Source organism: Rattus norvegicus, chromosome 7, assembly GCF_036323735.1.
Source record: "Rattus norvegicus strain BN/NHsdMcwi chromosome 7, GRCr8, whole genome shotgun sequence".
Lineage (NCBI taxonomy): Eukaryota > Metazoa > Chordata > Mammalia > Rodentia > Muridae > Rattus > Rattus norvegicus.
Window position 1 is genome coordinate 117,442,755 of NC_086025.1, and position 16,521 is coordinate 117,459,275.

A 16,521-nucleotide genomic window follows, 5' to 3' on the forward strand; every position below is an offset into this window, starting at 1 on the left:
ATGGTCTAATCAGAGGCTGGGCCACTTCTTGTAGGGGGTTGGTCACCAGATCTCTGTTAGTGTTGTCGTCAAGAAGTGGCCATAGACAGAGTTTGTGAAAGGCAGATGCTGTGTTCAATAAAGTTTTATTGACACAAACCATCAGCCCAAGTTCCTAAGCTTCTGGCCCAGCAAGCCTTCCTGGGAACTGGTTGGAAGTGTAGACTCAGGGTTGTCCCATTCTGCCTGAGAACCTGGCTACTTGCTAGCAGTTCCCAGTGACACAGCTCCAGGGTCTGCAGGGTTAATCTGTCCTAGGCTGGAGTACCCTTGGGGGAACCACACTGAATGCAGGTGGAGACATGGAGGGAGTGTGGGGAGGGGCAAAATGCCAACTACAACAAACCAAGTCACCAAGGCCTCTAATTGACAGTGGCTGCTGTTCCGACCAGAGGCTTGTCATCTGTGATAAAGTGAAGTTGCCTCTAGGCCAATCAACTTCAAATTTATGCAAATAGGACCGCCGCAGAGCTGCAGAGCCCCTCTCTCGAATAGTTGCAGTCTGTCTCTTAGCTGGCCTGGAGGACTGTGGCCACTCACACATCTGCCCCCAACCTGGTCGATGGCTGGAATTAATGAGTCCCCACTTACGCTCCCCAAAATTGGCACCAAAACAGCCACCATGACACAGGCAAGACTTGAATGCTCCTCTCAAAGGTGGCAGTGGCTCCAGGAATGATCTATGACATGGCCACAGGCCTCAGTGGATCAGGCCTACCTGTTCTCATTAACTGTCATTCAGGCTGGCTTCTCAGAGGCATGGCTGGGCATGGAGAGGACCAGGCACTTCTAAAGAATGCAAGAAGTGGCACTCAATCCCCTTGGTGAGCACGTGAAAGCTCTTACCAGCCCAGATCTGAGAAGGCAACAGTCTCTCTCTCTCTCTCTCTCTCTCTCTCTCTCTGCTGGCTTGCAACCTTGCAGTCCCTGAAACCACAAATGCATCAAAGCTCCCAAAAGAATTCCTCATCAGTCCAACCCCCAAACTCCTCTATCTCAGAATGCTACCTCCCTGACCTGCTTTTCACCCGAGGATGAGCTACTGAGCTGAGGAGAGTAGGGGTTTCAGAGTAGATAAAGGGCACCTTCATGCATGCCCCCAAAAGAAACACCAGTTAAGACACAAGTGTCCTGTTTGAGCCTACCATGTGGGGTCCTTGTGCCTCCTTAGCCAGGCATGGAGTCACTGAGAACTTCCCTCAGGACCAGACCAAACCTCTGATTGTCTCACCTCGAGGTAGGAGACACCCAGCTCCTAAGGGCTTTCTTCTCCGGCCTGTGCTTCCTCTTAGGTCAGATTCCAGCACTGCTATCCCATGGTTCCTTCTTCTGCCCCCTCACATCAGCTACAACCTCTTCCTTCACTGTCTCCTGAATCACAATGGAGCAAGAGCATCCCTCTGAGGGCACTGGGCCTGCCCCATCCACCACTGCCCAAGATGCCAAGAAGGGATACCAGAAGGGCCACTCAACAACCCACACAGCTTTGGAGGCTCTCGCCTTGAGGAGAGCTCACCTTGGGGGGAATACTTGGGGAGTTTATTTACAGGGTGGGTGGGAACTCACTTTAGGGAAACATCTTAGAGGGCCACGCCTGTTAGATTTTCATCAACCTCACAGAAGCTAGAGCTGTCTGGGAACATGAGCAGAAAGAAGGCTTCCATCAGGTTGGCCTGTGGGCGTGTCTGGGGTGAATTTTCTGGAATGATGACCGATGGGGGAGGCCCCAGCTCACAGTGTGCAGCACCTCCCCTGGGCAGGTGATCTTGAGTTCCTGCCCTGCCCTTCCTCAGTGATGGAGTGTGTGAGCCAAAAAAATAAAAAATAAAAAAATAAAAGCATTTCTTCTTTATGTTGTTGGTTTAGCTCCATGTTTTTATCACAGCAATAGGAAGCAATCTAAGATAGACGGTCACCTTGGAGGCTCACTCTGGGTGGGGACCTGGGGGGCGTGGCAGAGCCCACCACGCACACTCAGAGTGGAAACATGTCCCCCTGGCCCACCGTAGGAAGGTTACCCTTTCCCAACCAGAACGTGTCTGGTTATGGAGAGGAAATTGCCATGTCTTGTGGCCTCAGTTGATGTTTGGGAAAACAAAAAGCATTTTGGAGGTCTAATTAGCACTGCTTTGGGGGTTGGGGCTGTGGGCTCGGAACTTCCTTCCACCAGGGAGGTAACATCAGAGGTTTTTGTGAAAGAGCTTGGTCTGCAAAAACCCGAGGAGGAGAATCAGCAATGGGAGGGGGTCTGAGGTGGGGAGCATGCTCGCAGAGGGTGGCCACAGTCACAGCCACCGAGGACAAAGTGGGGGGGGGGAGGCTCCTGCACTCATGACAGTCTTTAAGTAGGGTGCCAGTTCTAGCCTGTTGGGGGAGGCTCTAGGGTGAATTGTGACCTCAGAGTTGTCCTTCTCCCTGCCAAGCCTCTGTGTGTGCTCAAGGAAAGCAAGGAGTAGTCAGGGCCACTCGTGAGCTTCAGAGGAGGCCACAGGCCTGATCTGAGTCACGGCCACTTTCAGGACCCTGTGGCGGATCACAAGTGGCAGACGGGATCTGGAGCCACATCTTAGGCTTCTGGGCACCTGGTGTCTACACTGTCTCCAGCAAGTCCAGACCCCATCCATGTGACTCCTGAGTGGCTCAGGGTGGGGACTCAGATACTTGGGGCCCAAGGGCTTCCTGTGCTCTGACATCAATCCTAGTGTCTTCTGGGAAAACATCTCCTTGTCCCAGAGACTAGAATTCATAGAGTCAGGCAGAGGTTTAACTGCTTCCAGTGGAACTAGTGAACAGTGGAACCAGGAGGGACAGACTGCCCTGAGCATCTACTGTGTGCCCAGATCCACAAACTTTGACCCCTTAAATATTTGAAAATAGGGCCCTGTTCTCAGTTTTCAGGAGAGAAAGCTAAGTCCAGAAAGACAGCCCTGCTGGCCTAAGATCACACAGCTGCTGAGCTCAGCTGAGCTCCTGGGACTTAGACCTAAGCTTGTCTGATCTCCGCGGTCCACAATCTTCCTGAGTCTTGGCTCTTGGCTTTGGTCTTTAGGAGGAAAAGTGGGGTTTAGAGGAGATTAACTTAGTCCCCGTGTTCCAAAATCAACCAGCTTTGGTCACCAGGAGTCCCCCTCCTACCCCTTCAACCAAAGAAAGAGTAGGAACAGATGAACCACTAGTGTTCCCATTGCTCAGAGGTGCCTGTAGACACCTCAGACACCAGCTCCTCACAGCCTTTGAGACCCCTTGGCGGGGGACAGGGGGCACTCAGGCCACCAGGGAAGTGTCACCTTTCTGGTTCTTTATTCAATCACTTTAATTAGCTTGTGGTTCAGATCCCAGCTAATAAAGAGTGGGATACCCCACATGCCCAGGAAAAGGTAGTAATAGTCACGGAGGCTCTAAACCTTCATGGCTTACCTCCTGGCCCCAGAGATGAGGCACTAGAGAGTCACCATTCAGATTAGAACCATTTACAGAACAGTTACTACATATATGCCCCAGCCTAGGGCCCGGGGAAACTTGCCAGACTAGTCTTAGGGGTCATGTGCCATCCTGAAGCCCTGCTGTGCAGGGCCTTGGGTCAGCAGAGGGGCAGGGAAAGTGCTTTTTCTGGGAGCTACCCCAACTAGGTGCCTGGGGAACACAAGGCCCACGGCTGTCTCTGTGGCCTGCCAGTGTTGACTTCCCGAGGCTGAAGCAGGCTGATGTCACTGAGAGCCCCTAGGTGTCCAGCTGGAAGTGGGAGTGGAGGAGGCGGCTGTGGGCAGGGAGGGCATGAGTGGGCTACGGGGAGGGGAAGAGGCCTGGCTAGCCTTGGCCAGGTTACAAATAAACTCCAGCCCAGCCGCTTCCCAGCCGTGCCGGAGGGAGAGAAAATAGCTTTCACACTGTATTTGCTGATTTTTTTTTTTCACTCTGCCGCTTCTAAATCGATCCCGAACAGATTGTCCGATTGTTTGGATTTCAGGAGAGAAGTCGCACGCCTTTGGCTGGTCTCTCTCCTGGTGACATTCTCCCCCTCCTCTTTTATCCAGGGTTTAGAAGGACACCCAAGGCTGCCTGGGCTCATCCTGGGATCTGGGACCTGGGACCTGGGACCTGGGTCCTGCAGGTGACAGGTGAGGGGCCAGCTCCAGAAGGGAAAGTTCTGCATTCCACAGAGGCACACTTCCCTAGGGGTCCATAATGACACAATGTCCCTGGTGGGCTATCTCTGTTGCTCTAGTAAAGATGGGACCCTCCAGGCCTGGGGCCATGGAGCCATGCCCTCCAACTCCCTTGTCCAGGAGAGTACTGTAGGTGTGGGGCTGAGACACAGACACAAAGGACCATAACAACTCAGTGATCCCAATGCCCATAGCAGGCAGGGTAGCTACATACCCTCTTACGGACTAACAAGACTGCATTACACAGAGGACTGGGTCACCTGACCTCCTAGGGTGGGTTGATTAGTACTGTCTGCTCTGGGCACAACAGTGGGTGGTAGGGGCATGCACGTCATTCTAAGTCTCCAGGGTGAAAGTAGAGCTCTGTGCTGCATGGCGGGGGTAGGAGTTCTGGGGTCTCTACCTCCATTCAGCTTCCCATGGATGCTCAGGGATAGCCAGGTCACAGTGTAGAGAGTGTCTCCAACTCATTCCTCAAAGCTTTACTGCTGTTCCATTTGCCTCTCTAGCCTAAACAGCACCTGGGTTGCAACTTCTTCCAGGCAGGCCTTCTTGATGCACCCCCAACTCCAGCTAGACAGAGTTGCTCCATATCTGTTGGGCCCAACATTTGTGAGTTTTCTCACAAAGCAGTCACATCCCAGGACAGAGAAGGTAACTGTCTCATCTGCACCAGAGCCTCTGACTCCATTGGGCAAGCCCTAGAGGTCAGTCAGATCAGAAGAACTCCTGACACATGGGCAACTGGCCCTCCCCATCTTGCTGTCCTGTGCCACCTCTAGCTTTTGAACCAGGCTTCAGTGTTCCAGCCTTTCCTCATTTGTCACGCACCCCCAGAAAAACCAGAAACCCCCAGAGCAGGGTTCCATGCCTCTCGTTCAGGCCCGTCCTTCCCCTGAGCTGGTTACCCTGTCTTGCTGTCCCAGGCATTTAGATAGCAGGAGGTAATGAACGGATCCTGTGCCTTCGGCAATCTGATGTGGACCCACTTTACAGAGAAGAAAACTGAGGTAGAGAGGTGAAAGAGCACTGAGTGAGGCCAGCATTTAGAGGGCTGGGCCCAGGGCAGAGACCATTCTCTTTTCCTCGCTAGCTGACCAAGGCATTCTCCTGCAGGTGGGAGAGGGAAACTGGCTGGGCTCTGTGACTCCTGCTTTAGAAAGCCCCTCTGTTGGGACCTGCTGTTTGCAGAGTGGCAGAGTATCACTGTGGTCAGGAAGGGGCTCTCCCAACCCTCAGGGCCCCAGGGTAGCTAGCTAGGTTGTCCAGGCCTGTGGATGCCTTTCAGTATCCCTGGTTTCTGCTATCCCTTCTCTGTTCTGTCCCCTGGGCTCTTGAAAAGAGCTGGCATGGAGGGCTGTGTGGCCCTCACGGCTGTGCCATGACAATCCTCAGCCTCCCCTGCCCCCATCTCTGCAACTCTGAGCCCAGGCTCCTCCTCTGATTTTGTTCCCCTGCAGGCGGCAGGTGCCCTTCGAACATGCTGTTTCTGCTCCCAGGGCTCTGAGCAAAGACAGCACAACGTGGCCTCTTGCATGATGGGGAGAAAAGAGTCAGAGCCATTCCAAGGCAATGGGTAGGAAGGAAGTTCAAGCTGAGTACGGCTCTGCCCTGTTGCAGGACCAAACTCTGGGATACCAAAGGGACCTGGCCCTAAGCTGGACCACCAACTCAGTGAACAAATCATGATGGGGAGAGAGACAGGAGGGTGTCGCCTCTCTGCACTAGCCGTTTGAAGTTTCCCTGGGCTGCCCTGACATGAAGCTATAGTGCTTTTCCTGCCATCATTCATTCATTCACCCACTCATTCATTCATCCACCCATTCACTTGGCCATCCCTGTCTCCCTTCAGTCAGAGCAAACCTGTCCAACCTGCTGGGTCTATGTAGGAGCAGGCTTCTCCACCCAGAATAGAGAAGGCTAGTCCTGCCCTACCTTCTGTGGTATTCATGTCATCCTATGAATGTACACTGAGCATTTACTATAGACCAGACTCACCTAAATCCCACACGAACCCCAAGAAAAGGAAACTGAGGGCCAGAGAGAGTCAGAGGTGGGGTGGGACAGAGGAGCCATCGATGGAACTGGTGGGCTACTCAGAATGCCTCAGTCCCTGCCTCCACCCTCTCTGCCTGCCTGTGACAGTTGTCACCATGCTTATCCAGGTCCACCAGACTTTGAAGACACTGGAGCTCAGAAGAAAGCACCAGGCCCCTGGCTGGCTGGCAGGGGTGGGGCTGGAACAGAGTCCCAGTCTGTCACTGCCTCTTCTGCTGGGCAGTTGCCACTGTGCTGGGACAGGCATGATACTGAGCTTCAGTATCCTTCCATGACATTCCAGTTACTATTGTGGATACCCCTGCTGCAGGGGTCCAGGCACCATGGGGTTGCTTCTTTCGGGCCTCCTCAACGTCGAGGCTTGCATCACAGAGTGGGGCTTCTGAAAGCTGTGGCTGGGCCCTGAAGGCAAAAACCAATGCATTCTAAACAGTCACCCATTTTTCAGGGGGAGGAAACTGAGGCCACGGGGCCATATAACTTACCCAAGGTCCCCCAGTGAGCAGCATGCAGAAGAGACACTTGTCCAGAATGGAGCCCAGTACAGCCTCTGTGACTCCCAGGACTCGTTGCCTTGGTGACAGGCCCCAGCACAGCAGCTGGGCTCAGTCCCAAAAGGACTCCAATTCCAGGCAGTTACACCCAGTAATGTCACATCCCAGACCTGCTCCCAGAAGCCTGAACCATCTAAACACCACAGTGGAACAAACAAGGTGACGGGGGTGTGTGTGTGTGCGTGTGTGTGTGTGTGTGTGTGTGTGTGTGTGTGTGTGTGTGTGTGTGTGGCGGGGGGTGGGGGAAAGGCTTCCTGCTGTGCTCACGGGGGCCAGCGAGGATGCTAGCCTGTCTGCAGATTCACAAAGGCTCCATCAGCCTGTTTCCAGGTGTGTAGAGAGTGGGACTCAGGCAGCCTTCGGGCCCCACATCCTGAAGCCCCAGGCCCTGCTACAGCCCAGGAGGAAGGGCTCCAGAACCAGTGTAAGCTCTGCGCAGTACACAGTGTGCTCACAACAGCCTGTAGGCTGCCCCCCAACCCTTACAGAGCCCACTCCATCCAGGGTCAAGCCAGATCTGGCTCTAACTGGCCACCTTCCTTCCTGATTTCAGGATTCAGCTCTCCTTAGAGAATCGGAGATCTGCTTGGGGCTCTCTGAGGGTGGCAGGTGACAATGAGCAAAAAGGTCTGGGAAACAGACACATGTCAGGCTAGATTGTGACAAAGGAATGTATTCAAGCCTGAAGATGTCACTTTGGAACCAGGTCTCTGTGGGACTTACAGCATTCCTTCTAGAAATGTCCTTCCTCTCCTCTGCCAGGCATCACTCCTGCACACCCTTCAAGATGCCAGCTTTTCCAGTAGCCCTCCCGGCCCCCCTCAGGTACCTCTGTTCTCCTGTCTCCAGTCTACGCAGCACAGCAGGGCAAGTGGGTCAAATTCCCTCTGCCGCTCCTCCGAGCCTGGCTCTGAGCGAGCAGCTTGCAAGGTGCTCTGGGAGCTGGGAGTGAATGGACGCTAACTATGCTTGTTCTCAGCTGGATTCCAGCTGCAGGTTTCCCACAAGCCTCTGTGAAGCAGTCCCCATCGCCGCCGCCACCACCACCACCACCACCACCACCACCACCACCACCACCACCACCACCGAAGCACGCCTGGTAGTGTGGACAAGATGCTGGAAGGAATCTGCCTTTAATTTGTGCTGATGTCTAAGAAAATGTCATTTTATCCTGAGCCCCTTGTTCGTCCAGGATCTTCAAGACCTGGTGCAGGAGTCGAACTTTCCCAGCCCCATAGGGCTCTCAGCCAGGGCAGCTACGTTCCCTCCTCCAGCCTTGCCTCTGCCTGCTCCTAAGAGGCTGCCAGGCAGGGATAAACAGATTAGGGAGCTGGCTTTTAAGAGACCACGATCGGTCTTGTTTTCCATGGAAGTGTGAACAACAAAAATAATTTTTTTTTCTCTCCCAGGCTCATAGAACTGAATTCACTGTTAAACAGGTATCATTTGAAATGTGTGAGGACTATTTCTCTATTCTCCAAGGTGTGTGCACCCATGTCTGCTGAGGTCAGCTGTGCAGAGAGCTGTGGGGTGTTCAGCGCCCCCCACCCCTGCCAGGAAGGCAAGAGCAGGGTGCTGGGCATGTGGTGACCTGTGTACCCTATTCATCGAGACTTACTTGAAAATACAGATGGATGAGGGTTCCCATGGACAGAAAAGGGATTCCAGAGGTGACTCTCAAGAGTTGGCCTGGGGGGGGCGGGTGTCGTGTAGAGAAAGTTCATACTTTATGAAGCATCTGTACCCCTCCCCCAGCCTCTGAGTGACACCCACCACCTCCGGCTAGATAACCTTGGCCCTCAAGGACCTCCTGGGGACATTTTCTGTCCGGTCAGACTTCCAGTGTCCACCTCTACCTACCTCCAATATAGGCTATGGAGAGCAGGGTTCATACACTTCAACTGTCAGTGTGTTCAACACTTCCCCGGGCAGGTGTCTCCAACCTGCCAGGGACAGGCTAAATCAAGACACCCAGACAAGGTCACTGAATATGCTCAAAGGAAGGGAGTGGGCTGAGGGGTGTGTCTATGGAGGTGACAGCAGGACCAGGGCAGCTGGGACAGCCAGGGTCCAGTTAGAGATGGTCTGTTCTTCAGACAGCCCATGCTAAATGAGGTCCTGGCCCTGTTTCTAGATAGAGCTTCTCAGGGGTAAGTCTGAGCAGACCCAAGGTTCCTGCCACCATCCCAAGGGAGTATCATCTAAAAACGGCCCCAGCAAGGGGCCCCTGGAATAGGATAATTTTGCTGGAAGGAGGGAAGGGCGAAATGGAGGAGAAAGAGACAGGGCTTCATCCACCAGGTCTATGACCAGCACCTACAGGGCAGGAGGCACACAAAGCACCAAGGAGGTGTGACCCAGAACAGGCAGGACGACCTCCTCACTCACCCCTACCGCTGGGCTTCTAGAACCCACTGTACAGGACAAGGGCTGAGAAACGAGGCTCCACTGTGCTTGGGGATTGCCATAGCAATAAAGGATGAATTAGCAGAGGTAGAGTACGGGAAGATACTATCTTCCCCTCGAGCACAACAAGAACCATATTCTGAGACCATCCTGAGGAAAGCCAAGAGGACAATACTGGCGAGAAGACGCCTCCCGACCCCCACACCCCCAGTGGTCACACGGCATCTGTAGAGCCCACTCCTTTCTCTCCCAGAGGGTCAAAGGCCGAGTTCCAGGCACTGTGGCCTGGTCCTCAGTAGCAGGGTGCACGCTGAGCTCTCATTAGAGGCTCTCCCACGACGGCTCCTCCATTGGTACAGAAGGACCAGCGAATGTACCCCTGGGGCCTCGTGTGAGAGTCCATGAGACTCCCGGCACAAGGCTAGGCTTTGCTCTGAACAATGGTCCTGTGTGCTGCTGCTGGCCAGCCTCAAGGAATCCCATTGCTGCAGGCACAGCTTAGAGTCTGTGTCAGCTAAGTCCCTTCCTGCAGCTGCCGGCAGCTGACACAGCCAGGCCTAGAGTCCACCTGCCACCTACCCCCAGAAGCCAGGCCCCAGGCAGCAGGCAGCAGGAGTGGGGCCAGCCAAGGCTACATTTGTTCTAGACGGGCACATTCTTTCCTGTGGGCACCTCTCCTCCGTGCTCCCCAGTGTGAGCTTTGGGAGCTACGAAGCTTCTTCTCACTGACCACCCCCCTATGCCCTATCTCCAACCCTAGACTTAAGATAGGGTTGTCGGTTGCTAGGGCCCTCCTGTGCCACCTCCTCCACCCTCCCAACCCTGTAGTGTAGCCTCCTGGCCCTGCCTGGCCAAGGTGGGGCTGTCCCCTCCTCACTGTCTGCAACTTTGCTTCAGAGAGTTTATCTCCCTTCTAACTGACCCACAACTCTCGCAACCTTACCCTCTCCCGTGTGCCCACCTCTTGTGCCCCACCGTCAGGTGGCTCAGCGGGGTCTCTCCTCAGCCTGCTTCCTCCAGCACTAAGGCCCAGGCACTGCACGGGGCCACTAAAGAAGGGCAGGGTGGGAGCAGTGGATGGACAGATGGATGACAGGTGACGGGGGAGTGGCCTTCAGCTGCTTTCCTTTTGGACAGGTCCCAACTGCTTTCTTTTCCCTAGCCTCCATAAAAGGCTGAGCAAGCAGAAATGCTCCCAACCCCAACCATGCCCCTCCTTCCTGCCCAGTTGCCCCAACAATCTCCAGGCGGGATGGCTCAGGACAGCAGGATGTCTGCTCCCAGAAGCATTTCCTCCCCTTACTGCCAGTCCACCAGTTTTGAACCCACCCTGGCAGAAACCTGAGTCAGCACAGGAACCCAGAGTGACTGTGAGGGTAACGTTCCCACCCCCTCAACCCCCACACCACCTCCACCCACCCTGGCCGGCCAGCAGTGGTGGCTCCTGCCCCCCTTTTGACTCTGAAGCAGGAGGATCGTGGTGAATTTGAAGCTATGCTGAGCTACATCACGAGTTCTAGGCCATCCTGTGTTACAATGTGAAACCAGGTTTCAACAAAACAAAAAAACTAAACTAAAACACAATTTAAAAAGAAATCCTGATCCGATGCTTTTGGCTTGACTTGAGCCTGAAGGCTCAGAGGCTGCTGGGTAACAGAACTTTCTAGCCAGCTCTGTTTCAGATTCTTCTGTCACCAGGACAGGCCTGGCCCTGTGTAGAGAAAGAAAGAGCTGCCTAGGGAGGTCTCAGCATTAGGGGAAAACCTAGGTTCTGGGCAGCCCTGAGCAGCATAAGTTGATACCAGGGGCCAAAGTCTGGTTTCAGAGTCTGGTTCCAAAGACCATTTCCAATCAGCCCCCTCAGCGCTCAGTGGGTAGACAATCTCAAAGGTTCCCAGACACCTTTGGGCAGTAGGAATCAAGCAAGAGAACAAAGGAACAGAGAGGCTAAGTTCTGGGTTGGCCGGCTCTGGGTGGAACCCAACTTGCAGTCACAGAGTCACAAAGTGTCAGTGGCCAAGGCATCTTTAGACAGCATCTGGAGAAACGGGTCCAGAGACCTGCCTGGGGTCACACAGCCCACAGCGACTTCACCGGACTTGCTTTCTCGCTGTGCCCTGGGTTACAGCAGCCTCTGCTCATGGGAACTTACTCCCCTTCCTATCTTAGAGGTGAGGAGACCGGTTCAGAGGAGTTGAGAGCCGGGCTCAAGGTCACACAGCCTCAAGAGAGGTCCCTCTAGTTTCCCACGCAAAGCACTTTTCTCTTCCTATGCCAGGCTGGGGTTCCCTGACAGGAGCACCCACTAAATCGAGGGCACCAGAAAACACAGAAAAGTCGTGGGGGGGTGTAGGATGCTTACATGTAAATACTCTCGGGACAAATTATGTAACTCCGGTTCCCGGTCTCTCCATGGCCCCAGGGGTCTGACTGGGGCAGTAAGCACCCACTTCAGGACCCACCCGGGGACCCTAGCCTGGTGGACCCCGTCAAGAACCAGACTCTGCTTGGCCCATCAGGCAGTCGGCGCTGCTCCTTCCAAGGAGAACAGTTGGAGGCGCCAGGATGCGCTGCCCCCCTTTCCTTTCTTTTTTCTCCCTCCGGCTGGATAAGAAATACTAATACTAATAATGATAATAATAATTAGAATAAATAGAACCCGAAGACGCTGGGGTCTCGTTGCTATGACAACAGCTGGCGCTAATGAGCTTTTCGGAGGCCGCCGCCGGGCTACCCAGCCCCGGGCGCGGGATCACTATGGATCCGGCCCTGGGAGGCGGCAGCAGATGAGCCTTGGGGTTCCCGATGTCGCCGAACGGAACCCAGGGCAGCCAAGCGGCTCCCAGCGCGGCTCCGGCGCCCTGCCCCACGCGCACTCGCTCCCCAGCCGTCCGCTCTCCGCGGCCACTCCCGCCCAGCACCGCTACTGTTCCCCGCTGTCGCCCGATCCTGGCGACCATCACCTCGCCCCACTCCGGCTCCCCCGACGCCGTCCCGCCCGCGCTCCGCAGCACTGCGTGGACCCCGCAGCCCCGCGCCCCGCTCACCTCGTGCTCGCGCCGGTCGCTCCTCGCTATGCAGCCGGGAGCCGGCGCCCGCGGGAGCCGCCTGCAGGGGCGCGGGGCTGCCCACGCGCGCCGCCGCAACAGTTGTCCGCCAGGCTGCGGGCGCGTGGGGCTCCGGGGCTCCGGTCGCGCTCCGCCCGCTGCGCCCCACGCGCGTCCCGCGCCGCGTTCAGCTCAGCCGCCGCGCCCTCTGCTGCCCCGCGCCGGCCTGCTGCGCTTCTCTCTCTCTCTCTCTCTCTCTCTCTCTCTCTCTCTCTCTCTCTCTCTCTCTCTCTCTCCCTCACTCTCCCTTTCTCTCTATTTCTCTCTCTCTCTTCCCCCTCCCCGCGCGTCCCAGTCGCTTCTCTTCTCCACCTGTCTTTGCTCCGCCTTTGTTTTTTCTCCATCCCTCTCATCAGCCTTTCTCCTCACCCTCCGTTTTCTTTTCTCCCATCCTTCACTTTCTTCCTAGCATTTTACTCCCCCCATTCCGTTTCCCCCCACCTCACTCTCCGGTTTCTTCCTTCTCCCTTCCCTCCTCCCCACTTCCCAACCTCCACCAGAGGGTTCTCCTCAACGCCCCTCCAATCTCCCCATCTCTTTTCCATCTCTCCCCAGCTTGATACCTCTTTCGAAAGACTCCCGACACCAGCAATTGCCTGCAGGGTTGTAGCCTCTCCTTCCAGGTGGACAGATCCCTGCCCCATGCAGCCAGCGACATTCTGTCCCACCCACCCTGGGCACCTCCCCAGCCCCTGGCTGGGAGATCTATTCTGCCAGCCACCCTGAGCCAGGCAGTCAAGGGCAGGGGCAGACTTGGTCTGTGATTCATTGAGGGAAGACTTGCTTCCCCAGTCTCCTAGACCTGGGTCTACACCCTCACCCCGTGCGTCATTCTCCCCAGCACACCCCAAGTTCTGACTTCACTCCCTTTTCATTGCTGACCTGCAGGGCAAGGAGGTACTGTTCTCCACCCTCAAGTGTTCGAGCCTGTATTCCCCACTGCCTGGATAACCTCGGAAAGTTCTGTGGGAGCTTGTGGTGACCCTGCATTCCTCCCAGGGGACAGCCAGGATGGAGCTTCTTGGCTGTTCACAGAAGGAGAATACCCTTGAGCATCTGGAAAGGCAGACCCCCAAGATCCACCCCTCCAGGCTCCACTGTTGCCGCCCACACTTCGGGGTCGGTCACCTTTGACTTTTGAGACCTCAGTGGAACCTCAAGGGAAACTGAGCTGAGCCCTTGACACTCTGAACTTACTTCTTGCCATGGCACTGAGTGGTTCCTCTGGACTCTGCTGACAGACTGCCAGGCTCAGAGACGTTGAGAAAGCACCTCAGAGGCACACAGCTGACAAGGAGCAGAATCAAAACCCAAGCATCTCTGTCTCCCTCACAGGTGCCTCGCTGACATGGAAGGATTCTTCTGGAACAGACTGTCTCCCTCCTTCATGGCAGGCTCTAGACCTCCATGGGATGCTGGAACCTGCCTGGCTCTTTGCTGCTTTCAAGGGTAAGGGTCTCAGGGAGGCGCCAGCTGGGGAGAACCAGTGCTTTCTCCACCAAAGCACTGGGCCTTGGTTCCCACTCACAGCGTCCAGGCCCTGGTTCCCTTCATGGACAGAGCCTGAACTGACCTACTGGACACCCTGAGACCGGGCTGCCAATGGCCAGGGCACCAAAACGGTCAGGATAGGTAAGGCCAGGCTCTGGAGAGGGCCACAGGGAGGCAGAGTCTGCTTGGTAACTGGGGGAGGGCAAGAAGTGTGGTGTGTGTGTGTGTGTGTGTGTGTGTGTGAGAGAGAGAGAGAGAGAGAGAGAGAGAGAGAGAGATCTGCATATGTGCTATATGACATGATGTGGAGTGTTTGCGTATGTGGTATGATGGGGGTGTTAGGTGACATGGGACATGTGTATGGCATATGTGATGTGTGTAGGGAGCCAAATGTAGCCTGCTTTGTATGTGTGTGTTGTGGCTGTGGGTAGCATGTTTTCTGCGTGTACATGTGTGCTGGGTGAATGTCATGGTGCAGATCAACGTATCTGAGGGGATGTGTCAACAGATATTCAGACGCAAGGGATAGGTGGGATGTATGGGCGTTTCACTTTGCCTGGCACTCCCATGCGACCTCCATCTATGGCGTGTCTGTATGTGTTCCCACATGTGAGGCAGGCTGTCTTGGTGAGAGGGATCTGTGTATGGTGCCTTCTGCATGGAGGTGTCCCCTCCCTCCCTTCAACACTGTCGCTAAGCAGTCTTATGTTAAGTAGGAGTAGGTACCTGAGGACTTGGTGGCTAGTGACCACTAATGCCCTGCTTCTGGCCAGCCCAAGTCCATGGGACACAGCCCAAGCTCCTGTCTCCTCCCTTGACTACTTTCTCTGCAGCCAGTCTGTGCCAGCCACACTGAGGCCAGCATGGGCACATTAGGTCCCTCACACCTCCCTGCCCACGTACTTTCTCTATAGGTACAGGGCCCGATTCTGCCCATACCCCATTGCTCAGGTGTCCCTACCCTGAACAAAATCCCATAGCCTCCTTGAGCCTCAGTTTCCTCGTGTGTAAAGTAGGATGACCACCAGGACCAACAAGAAGATTCATGACATCACATCAGCCCCGTTAGGCCAACAAGCAAATTCTGGCTTTGTGGGTCCTTGGTCCTGCCAATGCCCTCTTGTCCTCTAGGGGGAAGGAGGCCTTGTCTTTTGCCTGGCCCCACCCCACTTCCCTTTTTTGTTGCCTTTGCATCCCAATACCCTGTGGTTGCTTTAGCAATGTCCACACACTAGGAAGCCTAACAATACACTGCCCTGGACTAAGGTGTGTCTGAGGCCATATTTCCTTGAGGGCTCAAGGAGCGGGCCCTTGCTACACCTTCAGTCCAGCTGACCCCAGTATTCTTCAGTGGTGCCCGTATTCTGTAGCCTGTACCAGGGGACACCCCAACAATCCCTATTAACTTCCTATCTCAGTGTCTTAAACTCAACCCCACTCAAAGCTATTTCTTCTTCCTTCCTTCCTTCCTTCCCTCCTCTCTCTCTCTCTCTCTCTTTCTTTCTTTCTTTCTTTCTTTCTTTCTTTCTTTCTCTCTTTGTTACTATTTTAGATAGGATCTTAAGAAGCCCAGGCTGGGCTCAGACTCCCAAGGTTGACCTTGAATTTCTCGATCCTCCTTGCCTCCACTCCCCAAGAGCTAGGATTATAGGCCTGCACCACCATGCACGGTTTATGTATTGTTGGGGATGGAATCTAAATATGTATGCCATGCACACACTCTACCAACTGAGACCCCCCCCCCAGCCTGCATTTCCCTTCTTTTTATTACATGCTATTTGTTTATTACACACACACACACACACACACACACACACACACACGCCATGGTGCACACGTGGAGGTCAAAGGACAACTTTGAGCAGTCACTTCTCTCCTACCATTATATGGGTCCCAGGGATTAAACTCGGATCTGTCAGGCTTGGCAGGAAGGCCTTTACGTACTGAGCCATCTTGCCAGCCCTTAAGGGACCACCCCCTCCCCAACAGGCTCAGGAATGAGGCTGAGATGTCAAGGGGAAAGGGGAGTATTTCTCAGTTTCCTTCCCCATTGCATGTGCAGAGACAGGCTGCCAGAGCTGGGAGGACCAGATGAGGCAGGCAGCCCAGGGGTCACCTATGGAGCCATCAAAACTGTCTTTGCTGAGTCCCCTCCCCCACCCGGAGGCGAGCTGGGAGGTGGGCTCGTTTTTTCTTCCCAGCTGACCAAGCAGCTGCTCTCACCCCATCTCAGCACCTGCCGTGGGGAGTCCTGCTCTGCACCCCAGCACCACCCTCATCCTCCGGCCTTATTTACTACATCTCAGCCTTCGGGAGGCCTGCTCCCCCGCAAAAGCAACTGCTCACCGGGCAGGCGAGCGGCAGGCGGGCCGGCCTAGCGATGACTCATGCTCTCTCGGTGGAGTGCAGCCTTTTCAAAGGGCTGGCTGGGGAGGGAGCTAAATTTAAAGCCAGGCTTCCCGAGAAGATCACCTGCCACGTCAAGATCGCTGCCGTTTAATTAGAAGTTGGGGGCATAAGGCTTCCCACCCTGCTCTCTCTGGAATCCTCCTGGGGGGAAAAGCTGAGGGGGAGGCACAGCCCCAGGGGGCAAGAGCCAGCTGGCTCCCCAGCTGTGACAAGTCCCTCCCAGACTTCCTTCAGGGAGTGGCCCCCACCTTCCAGGGACCTTCAGTCTCTTCCTTCCTCCTCTTCAAAGGT

General features: G+C 55.0%; 1 protein-coding gene across 5 annotated transcripts in view; it reads right to left on the bottom strand.

Moving 5' to 3' along the window:
• The window catches only part of Shisal1 (shisa like 1), a 103,330-nt gene that overhangs the window by 54,545 nt on the left and 32,264 nt on the right, over nt 1-16,521 (bottom strand). For 2 of the 5 annotated variants that reach the window (XM_039080313.2, XM_039080315.2), the window contains exon 1: nt 12,271-13,095. The exons of 1 other annotated variant lie outside the window; for it this stretch is intronic. The gene's annotated coding sequence lies outside the window, so the exon portion shown is untranslated. Of the gene's footprint in view, nt 1-10,184; nt 10,506-12,270; nt 13,096-16,521 lie in introns of those variants that run through there. 2 more of the 5 variants (XM_017595274.3, XM_063264451.1) reach the window with 2 other exon arrangements.